This window comes from Schistocerca cancellata, chromosome 1, assembly GCF_023864275.1.
Source record: "Schistocerca cancellata isolate TAMUIC-IGC-003103 chromosome 1, iqSchCanc2.1, whole genome shotgun sequence".
NCBI classification, from domain to species: Eukaryota; Metazoa; Arthropoda; class Insecta; order Orthoptera; family Acrididae; genus Schistocerca; species Schistocerca cancellata.
In genome coordinates this window covers 109,075,129-109,101,246 of record NC_064626.1, presented here as the reverse complement: position 1 = coordinate 109,101,246, position 26,118 = coordinate 109,075,129, and positions in this window count along the sequence as shown.

Genomic DNA, 26,118 nt, shown 5'->3' with positions numbered 1-26,118 from the left:
AGATACATCACATGATCACACTGACAGAACCACAGGCACATAGACACAGGCAACAGAGCATGCACAATGTCGGCACTAGTACAGTGTATATCCACCTTTTGCAGCAATGCAGGCTGCTATTCTCCCATGGAGACGATCGTAGAGATGCTGGATGTAGTCCTGCGGAACGGCTTGCCATGCCATTTCCATCTGGCGAATCAGTTGGACCAGCGTTCGTGCTGGACGTGCAGACCGCGTGAGACGACGCTTCATCCAGTCCCAAACATGCTCAATGGGGGACAGATCCGGAGATCTTGCTGGCCAGGGTAGTTGACTTACACCTTCTAGAGCACGTTGGGTGGCACGGGATACATGCGGACGTGCATTGTCCTGTTGGAACAGCAAGTTCCCTTGCCGGTCTAGGAATGGTAGAACGATGGGTTCGATGATGGTTTGGATGTACCGTGCACTATTCAGTGTCCCCTCGACGATCACCAGTGGTGTACGGCCAGTGTAGGAGATCGCTCCCCACACCATGATGCCGGGTGTTGGCCCTGTGTGCCTCGGTCGTGTGCAGTCCTGATTGTGGCGCTCACCTGCACGGCGCCAAACACGCATACGACCATCATTGGCACCAAGGCAGAAGCGACTCTCATCGCTGAAGACGACACGTCTCCATTCGTCCCTCCATTCACGCCTGTCGCGACACCACTGGAGGCGGGCTGCACGATGTTGGGGCGTGAGCGGAAGACGGCCTAACGGTGTGCGGGACCGTAGCCCAGCTTCATGGAGACGGTTGCGAATGGTCCTCACCGATACCCCAGGAGCAACAGTGTCCCTAATTTGCTGGGAAGTGGCGGTGCGGTCCCCTACGGCACTGCGTAGGATCCTACGGTCTTGGCGTGCATCCGTGCGTCGCTGCGGTCCGGTCCCAGGTCGACGGGCACGTGCACCTTCCGCCGACCACTGGCGACAATACTGTGGATACTGTGGATCTCGGAAAATTTAATTCCTTAACGATTTCCGAAATGGAGTGTCCCGTGCGTCTAACTCCAACTACCATTCCGTGTTCAAAGTCTGTTAATTCGCGTCATGTGGCCATAATCACGTCGGAAACATCACATGAATCACTTGAGTACAAACGACTGCTCCGCCAATGCACTGTCCTTTTATAACTTGTGTACGCGATACTAAATGGTTGCCCGCATCTCGTGGTCGTGCGGTAGCGTTCTCGTTTCCCACGCCCGGGTTCCCGGGTTCGATTCCCGGCGGGGTCAGGGATTTTCTCTGACTCGTGGTGCCTAGGTGTTGTGTGCTGTCCTTAGGTTAGTTAGGTTTAAGTAGTTCTAAGTTCTAGGGGACTGATGACCATAGATGTTAAGTCCCATAGTGCTCAGAGCCATTTGAACCATTTGAGCCATTTGAACTAAATGGTTCAAATGGCTCTGAGCGCTATGGGACTTAACATCTGTGGTCATCAGTCCCCTAGAACTCAGAACTACTTAAACCTAATTAACCTAAGGACATCACACACACCCATGCCCGAGGCAGGATTCGAACCTGCGACCGTAGCAGTCCCGTGGTTCCGGACTGCAGCGCCAGAACCGCTAGACCACCGCGGCCGGCGTACGCGATACTACCACCATGTGTATATGTGCATATGGCTATGCCATGACTGCCTAGAGTTCGGCACTATGAGGATGTGAATCATTAAGAGTGGGAAAACAGTGAAAGGTTTGCAGCTGCATGGAGAATGAAAAGGATGAATCTTGTGGGGACGTAGTTTTATTAGTATATTAATGGTGACATCTTTTCTTTTTTTTTTTTTTTTTTTGAAAGTAACAAATACAAATGGACCTTTAAAGAGCCTTACGCACTAGTTGTAAGTGAACTGGATAAATGTACTGATTACGAAAAAGAATGGTCAGAATAACAATTACAAATGGACAAAATTTAAATAACCAATACTGTTACGTGGACAAATAAGTTAAAAACTGGAATGAAACTTCCTGGTAGATTAGTACTGTGTGGCATACCGAGACTGGAACTCGGGGCATTTGCCTTTTGCCTACGCTGCGGAGTGAATATTTCATTCTGGAAACATCCCCCAGGCTGTGGCTAAGCCATGTCTCCGCACTACGGTTTGTTTCAGGAGTGCTAGTCTTGCAAGTTTCGTAGGAGAGCTTCTGTGAAATTTGGAAGGTAGAAGTCGAGGTTGTGGAGGAAGTACAGCTGTGAAGAGGGGCCGTGAGTCGTGCTTGAGTATCTCAGCTGGTGGAGTACCGGTCAACGAAAGGTATGGTCCGGAGTTCGAGTATCACTTCGTTACACAATTTCAATCCGCCAGATTGTTTCAGATTAGCGCACATTCTGGTGCAGAATGAAAATTTTATACATAAAACTTGGAATGGTGCACAGTTTTAATCTTCCAGGAAGTTTCATGTTAGTGCACACTGCACTGCAGAGTGAAAATTTCATTCATAAAACTTAGAATGTTTCAGGATGGCATTTAATTTCCCTGGAGGCTCTAAAAATGAAAGAGAGTGTGCCATGGCACAGATGTTAGCAGTGAATATGATCACCATAACTCTGCACAATAAAAATACAAATACACAAAATCTCTAGTCCACACAATTGTCAATTCAATCAGGAGAATCCGCATGAGCACAAGATTCTCTCAAGGGACCCTTAATTACAGCCCACCACACTTAGTTAATTGCATGTACCGCGACTGATTTTGCACAATAAATCGTAGTGATGTGGAACGAGTCATTTGACATTCACATCGCAAATTAATTTGTAAATATGTGTGTATGCTCACCATTTGCATTTTTTTTTAAATTTTTAATCTGCAGATATAAGTTTGTAATCCCTACCTACCACTTTTTACACATTACAATAACAGAAATTCTTCTACGGAGTAGAGGAGTTGTCAAGAAGAATGTTTTTCAGTTTGTTTTCGAGTTTTGTATTTGAGTGTGTGTGTGTGTGTGTGTGTGTGTGTGTGTGTGTGTGTGTGTGTATGTGTGTGTGAATTCCTATGGGACCAAACTGCTGACGTCATCAGTCCCTAGACTTACATGCTACTTAAACTGACTGAAACTAACTTATGCTAAGAACAACACACACACCCATGCCCGGGGAGAGGACTCGAACCTCCGGCGGGAGAGGCCGCGCTATCCGTGACATGGCGCCTCAAACCACACGGCCACTTCATGCGGCTTTTCAAGTTTTGCTTTGCTGTCTGTCAGACACTTTATATCACTGGGTAAGTGGTCAGAAATATTTGTCCCTGCATTGTTCACCTCCTTTTGCGCGAATGACAACCTCAATGTCGAGCAATGAATGTCATTTTTCCTTCTGGTATTGTAATTATGTACATCACTTTTGTTTTAACTGTACCGAATTTTTTAAAGCAAACGTCCTGGAGGAAGTTCTACGGCATAAGCTCTACCCGGGCATTGTGACACAAAATGGTGTTTGCACGCACCAGCAAACGAAACCGGTCACTAGACTCCTCGCAGTATTCTTGTCACGGGTCAGCCCTGCGCTGTGATATCTTCGTCCAGACTCGAGGGCCATCAGACTTCCCTGTTCGTATCTAGCCCGTGATCTTGTGCTATCCTGGCCCTATCTTCCCGTTTCGATCCGCCAGGTGTTTTGCTGCCACATCACTTCGACCAGCCGGCCGCTGTGGCCGAGCGGTTCTAGGCGCTTCAGTCCGGAACCACGCGGCTGCTACGGTTCGAATCGTGCCTCTGGCATGGATGTCCTTAGGTTGGTTAGGTTTACGCAGTTCTAAGCCAAGGGGACTAATGACCTCAGATGTTAAGTCCGATGATGCTTAGAGAGTTTTGAACCATTTGAAGCATTTGAACTTCGACCATTCTGTACGTCCACTACGTCATCAACTACCAAGAAATTATTTGCGGCCCCATTCGATGCTACGGACGTCCTCTCGCACTCAGCGACACAACTGAATGCAAATTTTATGCCACCTGGTGAGCAGGCCGAATCCTCCTGTTGCCCAACAAATGCATGGAGCAACAGGAAACAGTTATAGTTCCTCTTTCGTTATCATTATGTGTGTCTGATATGGTAAGCCAAATATAATATTCATGCTGTTACCTTTCTATTAAAATTAATTTTTGTGCGCAACGGACTTTATGTGTTTCCCCTGTTACTGAATCTGACTGCATTTATGATTGAGGTCTACTTGCTAGGAAAGTTATTTAGAGATTCTGCGACATGGAAATAACACTGGCATTCTCTAGTTGTCTTCTTAAGGTGTCTAGCTCGTCTGAAGAATTATGCTGCCCTTCTTAAAATGAGTGATGCTTTTTATGTCGTGCGTCGATCCTTGCATAAGGTAAATTTGTAGGCCAGTGATCTATTGAAATAATTGAGACCACCCTCATTCGCCTTGCATTATCACTTATATTTTTCACTGTTATACTACGACACCAACTGTCACTGGGCCACTAGACGGAGCGGCATGAGTGGGTTGAGATGTAAGTGGTTCTTGCTCCTTGCAACAATAATTTTTATTTTATCCAAATACTCCCTACTGCTGGGTTTTATGCAACCCACAATGCCTTCAAAACCATTCGGAAGAGTTTCGTATTCTCTCACTCACTACATGTAAAGTTATTCCTGTGGAAAAAATATGCATGATCTTTTTACAGGAAATTTAATGTTTTCACAGAGGTCAGAATCTTCGAATTATTCAAGAAAAACATACAAAAGTAACCTTCAACTACACTTTTCTTGAATACCTTAAAAACTGTAGCCTTTACCAAAAAGGTATCGTAGTACAAAATTTAACTACATGAAATTTCCAACAACAGGGTCTTGTTCGTTTTTTCTGTAGTACTAATAGTTCATGTGTAGCAAGCGAGAGAGTATGAAAATATGGCGAGTGGTTTTTGAAGGCCTTGAAGGTTGCATAGAGCCCATAGGTAGGGGCAGCTGAACAACCCTATGTAGCGAATGAGAACCACAGTAATCTGATACTCTCATTTACGTTTCATCAATCAGTCATAACACTGGTTTCCATCAGATCACTGAAGTTAAGCACTGTTGAGCTTGGATAGCACTGTCTGGGTCTGCCTAGTGCTGTTGGCAAGTGGGGTGCACTCAGTCACTGTGAGACCAATTGCGCAGCTGCTTGACTGCGGAGCAGCAAGTAGTAGTAGTAGTAGTAGTAGTAGAAGGGTTTTGTGGGCGCACGACAGCAAGGTCTTCAGCGCCCGTTCAGTATCATAGTGAGACGGGGGTCAAGAAAGAAACTCAGAACATTTACATCAAACGGAACATAAAACACGGGGAACAATCATGGAAAAATATGTGCTCACCCACACCGAAGCGTGGGATGAAGCAGGGCGTCAGCAGTAAAACATGGACAACACAGGAAGAAAAAGGTAGAGGGAGCTAAAACAATGGAGCAGATGGAAGTGGCTGGCTGACCGCAAGGAAAAAAGGGAGGAGTCAGCCACTCTGCAATACACTAAAACCGCCAGCCTAAAAGTTTAGGCCAGAGTCCAGACACATCACAAAACTTAAAAACCCTAGACACACACGTCTCATCGTTAGCTAAAACACAGGGCAGATCCCCATCAACTTGTGCTTCTGCCCTTGCATCACGGTATAAAACGCAGTCTGTTAAAATGTGCCGGACAGAGATGTGCACACCACAAGCATCACAAAACGGAGGATCCTCCCGCCGTAATAAATAACTATGTGTCAGAGGACAGTGCCCGATCCGAAGACGTGTGAGCGCCACCTCTTCCCGCCTCAGCAGCCGGAAGGAGGAACGCCACGGCCGAGTGGTTGACTTTACCGACCGCAGTTTATTGGCCGTCACCGCCAGCCGTTCGTCCTCCCACAACTCCATGCACTTCCTGTGGAGTGCAGCGATGACTGACTGCAAGGGGATAGGACACTGGACCACATCCTGCTCTCTGCAGGCCTCCTTGGCAGCCCGATCAGCCTGTTCATTGCCCCATATGCCGACATGACCAGGCACCCAGCAGAAGGATACCTCTTTACCCCGCCGTTGGAGCAAGTACAGTTGGTCATGTATCAGCTGGGCCATCTCTTCAGTCGGGTACAGGTTCTGCAGCGACTGTAAGGCACTAAGAGAATCGGAGAAGAAATCGATCGCCCCGAACACGATGCATCTGCTCCAGTGCCGTCAGGATCGCGTGGAGCTCCGCTGCGAAAACGGTATATTCAGCAGGGAGGCGAATCCGGGTAACATGATCAGGGAACACCACAGAACAGCCAAGGAAAGTCTCCTGTTTGGAGCCATCAGTATAAACGACAGTGAAACCGTGATGCACATCTAAAATGTTAAAAAACAGAGATTGGAACGTAAAATCTGGTGTGCCAGCTTTCGTAAAATTAGTCAAATCTAAAATCAGTTTGGGTCTCCGGAGGAGCCAAGGTGGAGATCTCCTCCAACCGCGACGTAAAACACGAAGACCAGCCATAGACATTGGCCACGAAAACTGACCACGGCCAGGAGAGTGGTGTGCTCGCCACTTGCCCCTCCGCATCCTCCTCTGGCGATGCTTAAGGGCTGGGAATGACTCGGTGGCCGATCGGTACCGGTGGCTCTTCAAAGCCTGTTCGAACGATGTTTTGTTTATTTATGCTCCGCTAATATCTGGTGCTTATCAGAGAACTTCCTGGGGAATATGTAACTGAAAGTCTTGTTGGGTATTCGGGTATAGTTGTTTGTCCTGAAAGATACTGTCAATTGATTACATACGTTCTGTGTACGAATCAGCGACCATCCATAGCACTTATTAATAATTGTCCATCCTTATCGCAAAACGGAACGAATTTATAAGAAGTTGTGATGATCCCCCCCTCCAAATGGTTCAAATGGCTCTGAGCACTATGGGACTTAACATCTGGTTATCAGTCCCCTAGACTTAGAAATACTTAAACCTAACTAACCTGAGGACATCACACACATCCATGCCTGAGGCAGAATTCAAACCTGAGACCGTAGCAGCAGCGCAGTTCCGGAGTGAAGCGCCTAGAACCGCTCGGCCACAGCGGCCGACTGATTCCTCCCCTCCTCCGAATTCTTTATCCCACTTCGATTATACACAGCTTATGGTTGTTTAGCCCGCATCTCGTGGTCGTGCGGTAGCGTTCTCGCTTCCCACGCCCGGATTCCCGGGTTCGATTCCCGGCGGGGTCAGGGATTTTCTCTGCCTCGTGATGGCTGGGTGTTGTGTGCTGTCCTTAGGTTAGTTAGGTTTAAGTAGTTCTAAGTTCTAGGGGACTTATGACCACAGCAGTTGAGTCCCATAATGCTCAGAGCCATGGTTGTTTAAACCGTCATTATATTGCTGAACGCGTTAAGGCCTTGGTTGCGTATCACCAGAAAGTCTTTCAGTTACAGTAAGCGCTACAGCTCCTTAATTTGAATATTATTTCCTCAGGCGGGAAAACGGCAATGGTGTAAGAGGTCCATGATTAAGGAATTTGTTGCAAGCGCACTCGAGCAGATGTAATTTCGATGGATTGCTCACGCGCTGCCTGCGATATGTAAGCTATAAGAGAATCTGAGACCAAAGAGCAGTGTTGACTGCAGTAGGAACTGTGTAGCAGTTGCAGTAAGCAGTTGCTAGCGAGCAGTCTGGTGTATCGTGTTGGCTGGGCCGGTCGTGGTGGTGTGATGGCGGAGCCTCAGCGTTGTAGTATAAGGTAAAAGCAGCCTCGCGCATATGTAGTATTGTTATATCAAGTCCCATGTAAATGTTTTTTTAAAAAAAATCTCTTAATAATAATCTTCCTTATAAAAAATTAACTTTCGACAATCATTCAACTCAATTTAAAGATTTTACTAATTTCTCCAATCTTGTTCATCCTGATTATTGTAAAGAAAAGTCAGTTCTTTCTTTTTATACATGAAAAATCTATCGGCCAGCATTGCACTCGGCTGTGCCAGAAAAATTTCTTATAGGAGCAGATATGTATGCGTTATCCGGCGACTTAATTGAGGTAAGAATTTTCTTTTTTTTTATTCAGAATGATCTCTCAGGGCGATGACGCAGTGCTGCTGACGTCCAAAATTTACCAGTTTAAATTCACAGTCAGTTCTTGAAAGGTTATAAGTGAGCCACAATTTTTTATTGACAAATTAGTCACATTTTATTATTGATAGATTACGCAATTTATTTTTTGTGAGGTTACACTAAATGAGAATATTATTTATAAGGTTACACTTGGCGACAACCGACCAGGATCGTATTTTTGTAAATTTATGAGAAGTAGTCAATTATATATCTGCTCTTATTTACACTATTGTTAAAGGTAGATTGCATCTGGCGCAACGCATTTACTAACTTGTCATTCTTTCTTTCACAGATCATCGGCAATTTATTGCTCTTTGTTGTAATTGTATTTGTTCCATTTTACTTTGTCTTTGTTTGATTTTGTGCTTAGCTTTGATTTGTGAAAATGCCGCGAAAAACTGCTAACAGTTCATCGCGATGTGCAATGAGTGAAAAAGCCGATTCGCATAATTTGACCGATAATACTAGCGACACTCAGTGTAATAGTGATAATCCTCTAATTACAGATAATCAGTGCGTGCCGATCACTAGTAAAGATTCTAATCTAAATTATGAGCAAACAAATTCAATTGTGTCCACTGTAAATTTAACGACAATTGATGACGCGGCACTTTCCGTTACAATGAACGCTGCCCAGTTTAACACACCTGATTTGCAAAATTTACACAGTGAACAGATAAATATTTCTAACGAAAGTGAACAACATACACAAAACAAGTCAAATTTATTTGATTCCGATGTAGTGACCAACAGTGCACATCGGATTGGCAAATCTTTTTGTGAATCAGACAATGACCAAATGGTTACCGGTACACAAAACGTGACACATGCAGATACACCATCACACAGCACAGAGAATACAGCAGTTAATTTTGGCATGGATTGAGTTATGGCATTATTGCTACAACATAATGAAAATCTCAAACAACAAATTAATGAAAATCTCAAACAACTACTTAATGAAAATCTCAAACAGTCGAATGAAAAACAAGACAACAATTTCAAACAACTTAATGAAAAACACGACAACAATTTCAAACAACTTAATGAAAGTTTCAAACAGTCGAATGAAAAACATGACAGGTCGTTCAAACAAATTAATGAAAAACTTGACACCTCTATTGAACAGCTTACTGAACAGATTACAGCCGTTGCGGAGCAATGTAGTGAAACTAAAAAACAATTGCGTGAGGAAATTAAGGCCTGTGCCAGGAATAATAGTGAAGAGAAGCGCAATACACATGCAGCCACAACGAAATTGCTTAGAGATGAAATTAGTGCAGTCGCTAAACAATGTTCTGAGAACGCAACACAGTTACGCGACGAGTTTAAATTAATGTCAGCAGAACTTTCACACACGCTGGACGCGAAAGTCGACAATAAATTTGAACAACAAAACAGCCTAATTGACGAACGTTTTAATCACCACCTACAAAACAGTGAAACGCGTTACCGTAAATTCATACAGGAACAGAACAAAGTAAAGAAACAAGTCATGGAAACAATTACTGCACAGAGACAGGAAGATAAGCGTAAAATGTTTACGAAGGCAAAAACATACGTAGACAACAATATTGCTACAGTATCAGATGAAATCAAAAAGCTGAACACCGAATTGCATGATGAAATCTCCGATCTTAAAACAAAAACAGACACCCACACAGTAGCCTTTCAGACAGTGACCAACAGACTAGAACAATTAGAATTAATACAGGATCCTGATGCCATCAAAACAGACGTTAAGATATTGAACAAAACCACACGTAAAATACAGAAACAAATTAATGCTTGTGACACTAAAAACGACGACCACGTAAAAGGACTGACTGAAAAATTTGATGAATTGGCCAGTCGTATTGACGTTATCGAAAATAACAATGACACCAAATCAGACGATACGCCACCAATTTCTTTCAATCAAACACCCGAATTCCAAAATTTACAGCAGACAATCAGTGAGATAAGTTCGTCCAATAATACATTGCGTAGAAAAGTGTCGTTTTTACAGCAAGAAGTGACAGAAATGAAAAATGTTTCAGCCTCTAACACGTCACAGCATACGCCACATTGTGAACATTTGTCACATTCACACAGCCAGTGTAATTTAGGTAATTTACAGAGTGTACATGACTTAGATTCCGAACAGTCACAGACAAACAGATTATCATACAATCCTGAACATGCTCAGACATACAGAGACGATAATTTTGATTATAAGCACTTTCTATCCGTGAGAAAATTTAAGGTATTTAAGAATGACAGAACGCAGATTCACACCCCTTGGATTGGGTACAACAATTTAGCTTTGCTTTTCCACCAACTTGGCCCGTAACACACAAACTTGAATTTATTTGCAGTTTTTTGGAAGGCGAACCGGCAACTCGTATGAGACCGATCGCGAGACAATGTTATTCGGTAGAAGAATTTCAGAATGCTTTTCTGTCAGCGTATTGGTCGAAGACGACACAGCGCGGACTAAAGGATCAATTAATTAGCTTACCGAATTACGAGAACTCAAATTTTCCCACTGTCACGCAATTTTTTGAACACATGGTACAACAATACCAATACTTAAGTGAGCCATACAGTGAATCAGCACTTATCCAATTGTGTATTTCTAAATTGCCGCGATCGTTAAAAGTATCACTTTTAACAGGACAGCAGAAAGAAAATATTTCAGCATTTAGAGATCTGTTACAGCTTTTGGAAGTTCAGCAATCATATTATTCTTTCATAAACAAAAATTTTTCACATCATAACCAAGGCCAACCAACATACAGTAATTACGATCAGCCACGCTATTTCAATAGCAAAGGTAATAGACGCTCCAGGAACGATAACCACCAGAACTTTAATAACAGACAAAATTTTAATTATCAGTATCGTCAAAATTATCAGCAACAGAAAACACGTTTTGGTAACAATAGAGGCTTTTCCCCACAACAGCAACAAAACCAGTCGGTTAGCATACCTAACCAACAACGTGGTTTGCAAGGTCAACCAAGCTTTAATGTTTCGCCACCTACACGTATAGCGTCGGCTGCACCAAATAGTAACGCACAGCAACAAGCAAATCAGTACGTACAGAAAACCCATCATTTCAATTCCTATCGCAACGCGCCGTATAGCAATGATTATTATGACAGACGTAAAAGTAATGAGCACAGTTTTCAGCGTAACAGTCGGTCTTACCAGCAGCAGAATCATCCACAACAACAGATTATTATGAATGAACCAAACAGTCGGTATCATCCCGAACCTAATACGTCAGGAAGAAATAACAGAACAGTACAAATAGTCGAGATGCCACAGCATGCTCCCGCAAATAACAGCACGTCAGAAAGAATTTGACTAGATACAGTACAGACTGAATCTTTCAGCAACGTAAGCAATACTTTTGACACACAGACTCTCGTTCACGAAAATGTTATTACTTTTGACGACATCCGAGACACTCTTTTGCATGAAAAACCAGTTATTCAAAAAACCATATCCCACCCTGTCATTGAAGTAAAGATTAGATCATCCACATTTTCAGCAGTAATCGATTCTGTATCTCCTATGTCAGTTATAAATGAAGAAACCTTCAACGAATGTAACAAAGAGAATATTTATCCTACGTTACCATTAGGCAAAACTAAAGTAAAAGGAGCAGTATCTAGTAAAGGAGTAGATGTAAAATTACAGACCACTTATCATTTTGTATTGCAGGTCATACGTTCCACTCAAATTTTTGACAACAGACGTTATTTTAGGCACGAATTTTCTGGTACAACATGACGCAATTATTGACTTTCAAAATTCCTGTTTAATGTTAAAGGATGAGAATGTACAACTGGCATTAGAATTTCAGCACGCTTTATCTGCAGATGAACGGGCAATTAATCGAACAGAGGTCATTTCTACATCGCGTAACACGGACTGTCATTCCACATTGTTCACAGATACGTACGTACACAACTACAATACACCAGACGAACCTGACTATGACGTTATGCAAATGATTTCTGAGAAAGTAAAGCAAAGCAGTGCAAATACAGACGACGAACGTACAGAGCTACGCAAAATTCTTTTACAGCAAGCTCCGGTTTTTGACAACATCCCTGGTACTATGTCCGGTTTTATGTATGAATTTCAAGTTAAATAGCATGACACATTTAAAGCCAAACATTATCCTATTCCGTATATCTACAGAGAACAAGCTAAGAAAGAATTAAAAGCTATGCTAAACCAAGGAATTATTGAACCGGCAGTTAGTCCGTACATAAACCCGCTCCACATTGTTAAGGAAAAGGATGGTTCACTTCAACTTGTACTTGATTCGCGTCAAGTCAACGACATTATTATTAATGAAACAGATCGCCCACAGGCACTAGAAGAACTTCTAAAGAAATTTCGTGGTAATGCTGTTTATTCCACATTAGATCTGAAATCGGGATTTTGGCAATTTCAGCTCCGTCCGAACTTCAGAAAGTATACAGCATTTCTCTGTTTTGGTGATTGTTATCAATTTTGCAAATTACCGTTCGGTTTAACAATTTCTTCAGCAGCATTTATTCGCGGTTTAAATACTATACTTCCGTCAGAACTTAAAGAGAGAATCACAACATATGTAGACGACATCCTTATCGCAGAAGCTAACTGGTCTGAACACAATTTGATTCTGGAACAACTGTTGCAAACTTTTCGTGCACAAGGACTCACAGTTAATCTTAGCAAATCGCACTTTGGCAAAACTTCCATAAAATTTCTTGGACATATAATTTCAGCGCCTGACCCGGAAAAACTTCAAGCTTTACGTGACATTACTGTTCCAACGACAAAGAAACAACTGCGCAGCTTTCTGGGATTAATTAACTTTTTCCTTAAATTTATTCATTATTCTCCTTTAGACGCCCCTAGATTATGCCAATTGACGGGTAAAAACCCTATTTGGTCCTGGGATAGCCAAGCACAGTCTGAGTTTGTTAATCTGAAACATGCCTTGTTGAACGCACCACTTTTATCACACCCAGATCCTACCAGAAATTTTTCCATTGCCACCGACAGCTCTAACACAGCTTTAGGCGTACACATTTTTCAGGAAATTGAAGAAGACGGCACTACAGTAATTAAAAACATCGCCTTTGCAAGTGGCATTCTGTCACCTGCTGAACGCAATTATTGTCACAGAACTTGAAACATTGTGTGTTGTATGGGCATTTACCAGATTTAGGCATTTTCTTTATGGAAGACACACCACCGTTTACACAGATCATAGAGCTATACAGTGTTTACTTTCCGCTAAATTTACACATGACAGATTAAGCAGACGGAAACTTCATTTACAAGAATTTAATTTTACAATTGTTCACATTCCCGGTACACAAAATATTGTAGCAGACGCTCTATCCCGCTCTCTCAGCAACAATCAGCAAGACATCGAAACCAACTTCTGTCAAGCAAATTCTAGCGTCATGTATATTCAACAAGTTGCATTTGAAAATTTCATTTCGTCGTCATTACGAGACATAGCACAAGAGCAGAGCAAAGACAACGTATGGAAAGAAATTAAACACCTTTGGCAAGATAGGAATAATGCTACCATTAGAAACCATTACACTGTACGCAATAATATTCTGTTTCGCCGCTCTCATCCTGACAGCAACAACTAGCTATTATGTATCCCTGACGAGCTTGTTAACAAATTAATTTGGTATACTCATTTAAGTTACGCACATTATGGAGCAAGAAAATGTTTTCTTATACTGAGACAGAACTGTTATTTTGCCAACATGGAGAAACGTATTCGACGAGTTTTAGCGTCATGTAAAATCTGCCAGAAAGCTAAATCAGACACGACTTCACATATTCCTCCGTTACATCCCATTGTACCTGTTAAATTGAGACACATGGCCGCTGTAGACATTTTTGGACCGATCCCCAGAACTAATAGAGGTTTTTGCTACATCTTTGTCGCTGTTGAACTCACTTCGAAATTTGTTACCTTCACTCCGTTGCGCAAAGCTACTGCTAAATCTATTTCGAATGCATTTGTAAAACATTTTTTATTTCATGTAGGGCATGTATTGAAAGTAATTTCCGACAATGGACCATAATTTCGATCTGCGATATGGACACGTATGTTACGAGCTAGAAACATTTCTCCGATCTATATATCCAGGTATCACGCTTCTTCGAACCCTTCTGAACGGCTAATGAAAGAAATTGGTAAACTATGTAGAATATACTGCCATAAAAAACATATTGATTGGGACGCACACATACTCTCATTCCAGGATGTAATTAACTCCATACCAAATGAATCTACTGTGCTCTCTCCGACTGTTATATTGAAAAATGTTGAACCACCTAATAAAATTAAAGAATTAGTATCTTTTCCTACATCTCGTCGACTACGCCACCATGAAATAATTGACATTGCACTCAACAACATCAAGCGTGCCGCAGAGCGCCGGAGAAGACAGCAAAAACAGGTTTGTACACGCCGTGACTTTCACATAGGACAGAAGATATTAGTACGCACACACTATTTATCCAACAGAGGAAAGAGTAGATGCAGTAAATTTGAGCTTCTATAGGCAGGTCCATATAGAATACGCAGCATTCCTCACCCCAATGTAGTACATGTCGAAACTCTGAGAACCAGAAAATGCAAAGGCAATCACCATGTCTCCAAATTTAAACCCTTTATTGGATGGACATACTTTATGATTTATCACACTGTAATGCAATTTCCAGATATTTATATGACCACTTACTAATGATGATTATATTTTTTCTTGGCAAGTGCCCGGCAGGGTAAGGTTAGCAGGTCGCTTTTCTTGTGGTTATATATCAGACAGTGCACATTTACCATTTTTTGTGTATGTATGATTATTTTCCTATTGAAAGTAGACTTTTCTCTGTATGCTCTATGAAATCTTTAAGATGTAACAAACACCAATTGACTTTGACATTTTTCCTTATGGTATCTCAATATCTTGACTATTCTACATTTTTTGCTACTGCATTATGATACTGTGTGTACATTTTTGCACTTGAAAACTGACTTTGTTTTTGACTTAATACGTTTTCTGTCATGCTATGCTGTATGCTTAGTCGTAATACTAGAAACAAGTTTTCATTTAATGGGTATATGATTTAAATGCAAGATATTAATCCTTTTTCATCATTTTCAGAAAGTAATACCATGTAAAAGAAATAAATTATACGACCACAGTGGTTTACTATGAAATGGAAATTTCACCTCCGGAATGAACGAAAGAAAATGCAATACCTTGTCATGAAGAGTAAATGGATCAGAATTATCAAGCATTAACAAGAATATACTATACACATTGTATAATAGCAGTCTTAACTAATTATTTTTCTTTCAGAAAAGATTGAGCAAGCTGTCAGACAGAACTACACATGTTAGTTTTAGTGATGAAATATGCTAGAAGTAAGAAACTCTATACTATGAATAGTTGTATGAAGTAAATGGTAATTTGAATAATGAATAATGAAGTGTCTATTTTTCTGCAGATGATAATAAATGATGATGAATGGTTGTATGAAGAATATGGTAATATGAGTAATGAAGTTTTTCTTTGCAGATTATGATAATGATGAAGTTATGGTAATATGAATAATGAAGTTTTTCTTTGCAGATGAGGATAATGATGAAGTTTATATATTTTCTATTAGTTCAGAGATGCTATGTAGTTGTTCAAGTATTTGTTGCAGTTCCTTTTGACAGTATGTCTTATGTCGCATAGTATAATGACTGAATGTCTTGGGAAAGACAGCTAGAATACATACATATTAAGTACACGATTCATTGCCTGTTGATTTGAAGTTTACTACTTTTCAGCATAATATACATTTTTCTTTCAGGTCAGTAATCCATTTTGTACTTTTTCCAGGAGAAGCTTTTCATGATATTAATGTGCTATAAGCACTTAGTTATGAAACCTGTTCTAATACTTGCAATTTTTTTATCCAGTTGTTTGAATCATCCATGAATATGATCACATATACACTACTTGTTTCATAACCTTGCTACAGCTGACTCATGACGAATGACGTTATTAATCCTTATTTCCAGCAATAAGTCAAAAGCAAATATTTTCATCCCCCAGAAGTTAATTATCGATCCAAACGCAATGCATTGCTAGCACAAAAATTTTTTTCTTACCAGTCCCAACTATTACCAGTATATAACTAAATAATGCTACCAGTGTAAGATATATTTCTAGTCCTAAATATAATCCAAATTTCTCTGTTGTATTGAATCCATTATATCTACATCTTATTGAACTACAGACCTTGAGTAATAGTTACAATGTGTTACATTTTAAATATGTCATATGTCACTTGCATGATATCATATATAAACACTACAATTTGATGCTACATGCAATAACTCTTGCTTTGTATGACGACTTCTTAATAATGCATAATAAATGCCTTGTAACTAGCCTATGATTCCAATGATTACTGTAATATGATGACATGCATAAATGCTATGCCAATAATTAACTCTTACTTTGAATGATGACTTCTGAATACTGCATAAAAAATGCTTTGTAGCTGGCCAATGAGCGCCAATAATTACTGTTATGAGATGACTTATGATGCCAATGATAACTGAAATCAGATGACTTATGGATAAATGCTATGCCAATAATTAACTCATTTTGAATGATGACTTCTGAAAAATGCATAAAAAATGCTTTTTAACTGGTCAGTGAGTGCCAATAATTACTGTATTGAGATGACTTATGAATAATGTTCTGTAATATTCCATACATACTACTTAAATGCTGTGTAAATAGCCAATGAATGCCAATAATTATTCAGATCGGTTGATACACTAGTGTAATTCTATGATGACTAGCATAAGATTTAATGTCCTTCACCTTCTGGCCTAGTTACCAGCAATTACTGCAATATCCATATGTCCTGTCCAGCCTCATGATCATGGAGCACTATATTTGGTTTTTGCACTAATTCTACGTTGATATAAGAGAATGGATTCTGCAAGAATGTGGTGTTGACATATCAAGCTGTCCACCACCTTGAAAGATGGAGATGCTTTTATGGACTTACTGTTTGGTGTACCTAATGTGCTACCAAAATGATAACATACAATATTAATACAAGATTTCAGTGTCTTGGCTACACTGATAAATACTTCAGGGAAGAGAACTTCAGATTGTCTCACTTGGTGTTGTGCTTCTGTAGAAAGATATGGACTTTCAGTGTAGCTACCTGCAACCCACTGTGCTACAACCATGATGCTATCCTTCCCATTCCTTTCCTAGTTCTCGAAAAATGATAAAGACTTTACAGTGCATGTGCACTTTATTTCTTTTCTTAATGTATCCAGTTCTTGTAAAATGCTAAAGCTTTTACATTGCGTGAGCACTTTATTTCATTTCTTAACGTGATCAGTTCTTGTACAAAATGCTAATGACTTATAAAGTGCATGTGCACTTTATGTCATTTGTTAATCTAATGTGTACTCCTTGCGTATACACTTTTTCATTTCTTAAAATGTTCTGTACTCATTGCGTATACATTTTTTTATTTCTTGATATGATCTGTACTTAGTGTGTGTGCACTCTATTTCATTTCTTAATTTGTTCTGCACTTATCAATAATGTATATACTCTGTGACTGTAGACTTAGTAACTAGATTCACGCGCTGCCTGCGATATGTAAGCTATAAGAGAATCTGAGACCAAAGAGCAGTGTTTACTGCAGTAGGAACTGTGTAGCAGTTGCAGCAAGTAGTTGCTAGCGAGCAGTCTGGTGTATCGTGTTGGCTGGGCCGGTCGTGGTGGTGTGATGGCGGAGCCTGAGCGTTGTAGTTAAGGTAAAAGCAGCCTCGCGCATATGTAGTATTGTTATATCAAGTCCCATGTAAATGTTTTAAAAAACATCTCTTAATAATAATCTTTCTTATAAAAAATTAACTTTCGACGATCATTCAACTCAATTTAAAGATCTTACTAATTTCTCCAATCCTTGGTCATCCTGATTATTGTAAAGAAAAGTCAGTTCTTTCTTTATATACATGACAAATCTATCGGCCAGCATTGCACTCGGCTGTGCCAGAAAAATTTCTTATAGGAGCAGATATGTATGCGTTATCCGGCGACTTAATTGAGGTAGACGTCCAAAATTTACCAGTTTAAATTCACAGTCAATTCGTGAAAGGTTATAAGTGAGCCACAATTTTTTATTGACAAATTAGTCACATTTTATTATTGATAGATTACGCAATTTATTTTTTGGGAGGTTACACTAAATGAGAATATTATTTATATTACTTTACTGTGGGGAGGTTACAATGGGGGACTTAGATGCTCCATTCGCGTCAGTGGTAGCGTACCCTTGTACAAAAGTGCCTTGCTGTGGAGGGTTTGCAGAGGACCTTCCCTCCCTCCGTCCTTCCTCAGGATTTAGATTTCTATGCCAGTGACTTCACCGGTCTTGATAATTACCAAACTGTATTCGCTTTCAGTTCAGCCCTCTTTAAATGGTTCAAATGACTCTGAGCACTATGGGACTTAACATCTATGGTCATCAGTCCCCTAGAACTTAGAACTACTTAAACCTAACTAACCTACAGACATCACACACATCCATGCCCGAGGCAGGATTCGAACCTGCGACCGTAGCGGTCACGCGGTTCCAGACTGAAGCGCCTAGAACCGTACGGCCACACTGGCCGGCCAGCCCTCTTTAAACAATTATTTATAAATCGTACAGTACATCCACTTTACCTAGATGGGCAAGACAGACCACAACACTGGAAAGCGATCACGAGACTTCAGAAAGTCTGACATCTTGCACGTTTCTCGACTAACAGTTCGTACAATTCTACCAAACACTATAGGATAGATCTGAAGTTTATAAAGTAGCTCAGTTAGAACGTATATAGCAGTTAACGTGGCCAACGCGGACAGATATTACGATATTGATTGTAAAACAAGTTGCGGAACTGGGCAGAAGCATAGAAGGCTAGCACCAATTGACTGGATTGACTTACCAATTACAAATTTTGCACATACCTTCAAATAACAAGACAGCTTGTGAACACATAACTTCAGGTCCAGTAACAACACCTTTAAAGACTACAATAAAAACGAAGCTCACAAATAATTTGCGCAAACCTCTCGAGAGTGCAAAAGAAGCTTAACGACTACAAAACACTGTGTAAAAAACAGAGTTTAAAAATTTAGCTTAATGGTTACAAAATCAATACATAAACAGAACATGAAAAAATTACAGATCCTGACAAATCAGGTAGCTTACTTTAATGGACTTCAATGGTTCCAAGTTTAGATCCCAGCCGGTCTTCATTAATTAAAACTTCCGGGCTAAGAGGGCGTGGTCGAACAGTAGAAATTCTTCCTCTTAACGTTTCATTGCCAACTGCGTGCAACATCTTCTGAGATGAGTCACCGAGTGGCTGCTTGGTCGTGGAGGTCGCGTTTATATAGAGTACGCAGAGGGCGCCGCCGTTCGTCACCTGCTGTCGACAGCAAGTCTATGTCTGACTAACGTCATTACTCTTGATCTTAGGAAATCGATTGTCACATCGTTGGTGCAAAGTCGACCGCCATATCATATCTAAGTTTAAGCCTCCTTCTTTTCTGTTAAAATTATTGTGGTGTTTATAAATCTCTATGGCTTCTCTGTGCAAACGTGCATAATAATGCGATGTCTTACCTAGCACGCTTGTCTCCGTAATTGCCGATTTTTCGGTGTGTCTCAGGCGATAGTTCCTTTCACTTACGCGGGTATTAACACTTCTTTTCGTTGTTCCAATATAAAGCTTACCGCAACTACATGGAATTTTATACACTCCCGTGGTTGCAAAAGGGGGTAGTGCGTCTTTCGCCGAACTTAAACATTCACTGTTCGTCTTGGTGGGTCTAAACGTGGCCAGAACTTTTCCAATACCGTCCGTAACATTGTGGATAAATGGAAGAAAAATTTTCCCAGCCGACAGTAGTAGTAGTTGTTGTTGGTGTTGTTGCATGTTTTCGGACACTTTTCTTCTGGGTTAGAGTGCTCTATCTATCTCATTATCAGCGTATCCATTTTTATTATAAGCTGTTCGTTAGTGATTTAGTTCCTCTTTCAAATGAACTGGATCACAGATTTTATAAGACCTGTCCACCAATGTTTCAGTAACACGTCTCTTCTGCCTGGGAAGGTGATTCGAATCCTTATGGAGGTAACGATCGGTATGTGTATCTTTCCCATATACCTAATGAGCTAAAGGGCCACCTGCCCGTTTAATTACTGAAACATCAAAAAAATTAAGCAGTCTATTACTTTCTGTCTCCATATAAATTGACTCTTTGGATTAATACTATTTAATTGCACCGAGAAACCATTCAGTTCCTCTTCACTGTGATTCCATGTCACAAAAGTGTCGTCCCCACATCGATACCACCTCAGAGGACTATTATTTATTTATTTATTTATTTATTTATTTAACCTGGCAAGATTAGGGCCATCAGGCCCTCTCTTACATCTAACCAGGCATTCTACTTATTTTACATTCATACGTTTTAATAGGCATGTTAAACTACATCTAGTACAAAAAGTGAAATAAGCAATTAGAAAGGTACACCTGGAAAAATACATACATATAGAGTTTATATTCGTAGATCATAAGTACTGTTATAATTAGACATTATTGAAGAGACAAATTTTAGATAGGAGTGCTGGCAGCAGGGAGTATGAGGGAGACTCATGGTGAAGGGAGGAGAAGAATAGACATGATGAAACATAATTAAGAAAATATAAAGGAAAATAAGATTGCCTGGCTAATAGAGATAGATGAAGAGGAAGGCATCTCAGGAGCAAGATAGGAGACGCTAGCTTTGCTATTTGACAGATGAGAGGATTGGCCTGGTACATTAATTTTGTGGAGAACTTTATGAGGACGATAGTAGGAAATGCTTCAACTTCTTCTTAAAAGCAGCAGGAGATTGAATTTTGCGCAAGGTAAGGGGCAGTTTGTTCCAGAGGCGGACAGCGGCAACTGAGAAGGAGTTTGCTAAAGTTTTTGTTTTGTGAGTGGGCACAGTTAGGATACCAAATAAGAGTGACCTCGTGTTTCGGTTATGATGGCATGACAGGTTTTTAATCTCTGAAGCAAAAAACGTGTCATGGCGGCTGCAGTGTAACACGTGTTAAGTTCGGCTCGCGAAATTTAGTTGATTTCGAAGGTGTTCTCACAGGTGGTGTTGTCTAGTACAAGTGGAAATCGTGTAAACAACAGTGTTCTGTGCAGTAGTGCTTTTTTTCTGAGCTCCGCCAATATCTTCGAGAAAATGGTAAACAGAAGAGTCAACAGCAGCGCGTCCAGCAGCGGGGAAGCCGCAGGTGCGGCGGGTCTGCTCTTGGCGGAAGGTGCGGCCGCGGCTCCCGGTATAGCGGAGCTGGTCCGCTCTGAGGTAAACGCTGCGCTTCGCGATAAAAACAATCTCGATCTGATAGCAGGCACTATATCAGATACTGTAACGGCAGCAGTATTGGCCAAAATGCATGAAACTGTTGAGGCCAATACTGCCGAAATTACAGCACTAAAAAAGTCTGTGTCTGAATACGAGAAAAAGACACGAGAGTTGGAAGTGAAACTATCTGCCGCAACAGACGAGCTAGAACAGTACCAAAGACGAAATAGTCTACGACGGTTTGGAGTAGCAGAAAATAAGGAAGAAGACACGGACAACCTGCTTATAGAGGTTGCGCATGAAAAATTAGGTGTTGAAGTGACCAAGGCAGACATTGACAGGAGCCATCGGGTGGGACGAAAACTACCAGGTGCTACCAAACCTCGTCCAATAATAATTAAATTCGTCTCGTACCGAAAAAGGGCAGAGATCTTTACCCAGAAGAAGAAGTTAGCAAGGACAGGGCTTACAATAAGGGAAGATCTGACACACGAACGGCTAAAGATTTTAAACAGTGCCATATCCCATTTCGGTCTTCAGAATGTGTCTACTCAGGATGGCAGAGTAATCATTAAGACAGCAGCTGGAAAGAAGACAGTCATAAACATGACGGAACTGAATAGTATTAAGTGAAGCTACTCGAGCCAAAAGTGCAAACTTAACACCGTTTGCAAATTGTAACAGCCCTATACTCAGATATAGTAATTGTATTAACTTTTCAATTATACCCATATTTGTACCTTCAACTAATTGTTTTTGTAACTGTATTAACTTTTCACTATTTTTTTGTGTCTGTAGCTCTAACCATTACTTAATTTTAGTTACTGCTAATACTTTTTTCATTTTCTCAGTTTATTCTCTTCCATTCTGTAATAGTTCTATTGCAATTATTAGTCTCTCCTTTAGTTCATTAATCACCCAACTTTTCGGTTTAAATTGTCCATAACAAAAATCACCATCAGTATCACTTTAGCAAATTTCAATCTAATTGTAGCTTCCTACAATAATCACTACCAGTATCACTTTAGTAAATTTCAATTTAATTCTAGCTTCCTACGATAATCTATTAATTATTAAGCTTACTTCTCTCCGCTGGCAGCATCGGCCTCTTAAATCACTCCCCTTTCCCTTATTTCCACCCTAACTTGTTTCAAATACGCTAATTACATTTCTCCTCTTACGACATAGGATACACAGTGACACACAGCCGTCACTATTTTGGTCATATTCTCCTTGCACCGAATACCACTAATCCATTTTCTATACTCCCGCAACCTCAGGAAATCTCTTGCAGTCGCCTTTCTTTCGGCACTCGCGGAGTCACAAACAGGGCGCGCAAAATCTCGGACACCCCTGTGTTATGTCACTTGGCGGAAGCACCGGCCAGTGCCCCTCGCGGCAGGTAGTGCCTAACAAAGCGACAAACCAGTCTGCCACCCTACTCCAGGCTGCTCAGCGGAACGCGTCAGAGCTTTTAGCAGCTCACTGCAACATCCAGTCTTTACCTGCACATTACGAAGAACTTAGCCTCCTCTTCAACCAACTAAACTACCACGTAATCCTCTTATCCGAAACGTGGTTGAAACCACACATATCCTCTGCATCTATTCATCTCCCAGGGTACACATTTCTTAGGGCAGACAGATCAAAAAAGCGAGGTGGCGGGGTCGTCGCGTATATACGAACAGATCTCAAAGCGAAAGTCTTATGTACGTCAAATCCTGCTGAAGAAAAAGAGGCTGAATTCATGTTCATTGAAATAAATATACAAAGTCGGAAATTCTTGACTGGCGTCGTGTACAAGCCGCCAAAAATAAACTCAATGAGTTCCTTCCAGTCGGAATTACATTCACTTCAGTGTCAATACGAACATGTCATCGTAATGGGTGACTTGAACATAGACCTGCTAAGAGACACTCCCTCCGCAATAAACCTAAGAAGACTGTTTAGTTGCAATAGCATGAACATTCTTCCATTACAACCTACACACCATACGGCGCACAGTCATACTCTTATAGACGTAATCGCAACGAAACAGACTGACAAAGTAAGAGATGTTGGTCAAACATCGGCCCCTAGCCTCTCAGCACATGATGTAATATTCCTGGCCTACTCTGTGCAGCCCCCAAGGATCAAATCGCGTTACATAACTTGTAGGAACATGAAACGTATTGACCTTGACGCTCTAACAGCCGATTGCTCAGAAATCTCATGGCATCAAATAATCAGAGAACCTACAATCGACGGCAAAATTAATGAACTTGGTGATAAACTCACTGCCCTCTATGACAAACATGCACCTGTGCGCACAATCCGTGTAAGAAAATCTCCTGCTCCATGGCTGACAGCTGAATTACGTCAAATGATGACTAATAGGGATGCTGCCCACAGGCGTTTCAAGGCAGATCCGAAACCCGAGCGTTTCGAAGAATACAGAAAGCTACCGAACAGCCCCCCCCCCCCCCCCATGAACCATGGACCTTGCCGTTGGTGGGGAGGCTTGCGTGCCTCAGCGATACAGATAGCCGTACCGTAGGTACAACCACAACGGAGGGGTATCTGTTGAGAGGCCAGACAAACGTGTGGTTCCTGAAGAGGGGCAGCAGCCTTTTCAGTAGTTGCAAGGGCAACAGTCTGGATGATTGACTGATCTGGCCTTGTAACAATAACCAAAACGGCCTCGCTGTGCTGGTACTGCGAACGGCTAAAAGCAAGGGGAAACTACGGCCGTAATTTTTCCCGAGGGCATGCAGCTTTACTGTATGATTAAATGATGATGGCGTCCTCTTGGGTAAAATATTCCGGAGGTAAAATAGTCCCCTATTCGGATCTCCGGGCGGGGACTACTCAAGAGGATGTCGTTATCAGGAGAAAGAAAACTGGCGTTCTACGGATCGGAGCGTGGAATGTCAGGTCCCTTAATCGAGCAGGTAGGTTAGAAAATTTAAAAAGGGAAATGGATAGGTTAAAGTTAGATATAGTGGGAATTAGTGAAGTTCGGTGGCAGGAGGAACAAGACTTCTGGTCAGGTGACTACAGGGTTATAAACACAAAGTCAAATAGGGGTAATGCAGGAGTAGCTTTAATAATGAATAGGAAAATAGGAATGCGGGTAAGCTACTACAAACAGCATAGTGAACGCATTATTGTGGCCAAGATAGATACGAAGCCCACACCTGCTACAGTAGTACAAGTTTATATGCCAACTAGCTCTGCAGATGACGAAGAAATTGAAGAAATGTATGATGAAATCAAAGAAATTATTCAGATAGTGAAGGGAGACGAAAATTTAATAGTCATGGGTGACTGGAATTCGAGTGTAGGAAAAGGGAGAGAAGGAAACGTAGTAGGTGAATATGGATTGGGGCTAAGAAATGAAAGAGGAAGCCGCCTGGTAGAATTTTGCACGGAGCACAACTTAATCATAGCTAACACTTGGTTTAAGAATCATGATAGAAGGTTGTATACATGGAAGAACCCTGGAGATACTAAAAGGTATCAGATAGATTATATAATGGTAAGACAGAGATTTAGGAACCAGGTTTTAAATTGTAAGACATTTCCAGGGGCAGATGTGGACTCTGACCACAATCTATTGGTTATGACCTGTAGATTAAAACTGAAGAAACTGCAAAAAGGTGGGAATATAAGGAGATGGGACCTGGATAAACTGAAAGAACCAGAGGTTGTACAGAGTTTCAGGGAGAGCATAAGGGAACAATTGACAGGAATGGGGGAAAGAAATACAGTAGAAGAAGAATGGGTAGCTTTGAGGGATGAAGTAGTGAAGGCAGCAGAGGATCAAGTAGGTAAAAAGACGAGGGCTAGTAGAAATCCTTGGGTAACAGAAGAAATATTGAATTTAATTGATGAAAGAAGAAAATATAAAAATGCAGTAAATGAAGCAGGCAAAAAGGAGTACAAACGTCTCAAAAATGAGATCAACAGGAAGTGCAAAATGGCTAAGCAGGGATGGCTAGAGGACAAATGTAAGGATGTAGAGGCTTATCTCACTAGGGGTAAGATAGATACTGCCTACAGGAAAATTAAAGAGACCTTTGGAGATAAGAGAACCACTTGTATGAACATCAAGAACTCGGATGGAAACCCAGTTCTAAGCAAAGAAGGGAAAGCAGAAAGGTGGAAGTAGTATATAGAGGGTCTATACAAGGGTGATGTACTTGAGGACAATATTATGGAAATGGAAGAGGATGTAGATGAAGATGAAATGGGAGATACGATACTGCGTGAAGAGTTTGACAGAGCACTGAAAGACCTGAGTCGAAACAAGGCTCCCGGAGTAGACAACATTCCATTGGAACTACTGACGGCCTTGGGAGAGCCAGTCCTGACAAAACTCTACCATCTGGTGAGCAAGATGTATGAAACAGGCGAAATACCCTCAGACTTCAAGAAGAATATAATAATTCCAATCCCAAAGAAAGCAGGTGTCGACAGATGTGAAAATTACCGAACTATCAGTTTAATAAGCCGCGGCTGCAAAATACTAACACGAATTCTTTACAGACGAATGGAAAAACTAGTAGAAGCCGACCTCGGGGAAGATCAGTTTGGATTCC